Source organism: Nothoprocta perdicaria, unplaced genomic scaffold (genome assembly GCF_003342845.1).
Source record: "Nothoprocta perdicaria isolate Ctin4 unplaced genomic scaffold, notPer1 scaffold_1, whole genome shotgun sequence".
In the NCBI taxonomy this organism is placed as follows: domain Eukaryota; kingdom Metazoa; phylum Chordata; class Aves; order Tinamiformes; family Tinamidae; genus Nothoprocta; species Nothoprocta perdicaria.
The window spans coordinates 12,603,728-12,605,011 of record NW_020454093.1 but is presented as its reverse complement, the minus strand read 5'-3'; positions in this window follow the sequence as shown (position 1 = coordinate 12,605,011).

The following is a 1,284-nucleotide window of genomic DNA, read 5'->3' as shown; positions in this document are numbered from 1 at the left end:
AGGGGCCGCGCGCCGAGGGGCCGCGCGCCGAGCACGCGTGGGCGCCGCGCAGCGTTGCCGGCCCCAGCGCTCTGGCCCGTTTGGCCCGGGAACGCTGCGGCGCCGGCACGGAGCGGGCAGCGGTGCCTGCCCACGCGCATCCCCGTCCTCTGCCGCGAGGCGCGCTCAGGATRCCCCTTGGGTCAGGTGGGGGCTGATTTCTACCGCATTCAGGGAAAAACAAAACTAAACAGGCTTCTCTTTCTGTCCTTGTGACCAAGGGTCCGGAACGGGAGGCACAGGCCCAAGCGCGGGGTCGTGGTGCTCAAGGTTACCGCCTCCATAGGCACACCGTCTGCAGCAGGCAGGCGGATGCCTGGACGTGGCGATGGAAAATCTGTCCCTGGGATGGATGGGTGCTTGCTGGGACACGCGGTGCGGAGCCTTTTAACAAGCAAGCAGCACTCTGGTTGCTGGAAGGAAAATTCGTGGCATGCAGCCACCATTACTGGAGCTTTCTAAAAATACCCGGCCTCATCAGCTCAGGCCTGGTGAAGGATTCAGAGGAAAATGTGAGAGGGAGCCTGGATGCGGGAAACGAGCAGAAAAGTTGTACAGGACTGTAACCCTGAACCTCAGTTCTGCCCAGATTCATACAGGTGCATAAATTTGTGAAGCCACTTTTCCTATCACGAAACATTTTCCCTGAGGGAAAAAAAAATGTGCATCAAAAATGTTTATTCTCTTCTGCCCAGCAGGTATGGCCCTGGAAGGCAGCAGTGGCCCTTCCCAGMCTGGCCTGTGTCGCTGCTCACGCTCCTGAGCACTTGCTGCGTACCTGGTTGCACAGGTTTTGCCCATGCTTTGGGCTTCTAGTAAGGTGCAAACACAGTCACTGCACAGGCCAAGTATTAATACTTTAATACCTTTAAACATCTGTATTCCTTATGGTTATGTGACACTGATACTTATATCACAAACATTCTCTTTTTGCCATAGAGAAGTTCCGAACATAACTGAATGAGTAGATAAAGGAATTTATTCTGCAGTATTTTACAGAAGTACAGTAGATTTTGTCTTCATTGCARTGTTTTAAAGCTATTCACACAAATGATGACAACAGATCAGCCAATATAAAAGGATYCTCTGAAACGCTCAAAGATGTTTTCAGCTTGGTCTTCATTTTTTTTCCCCATTAAATTCAAGCATGTGACACTGGTCAAACATTTGTCACATTTAACAACATTTAGAAATGAATACTGCAGAGTTTTGAGCCCTTGGTGCCAAATGCAAGTTAGTAGATAG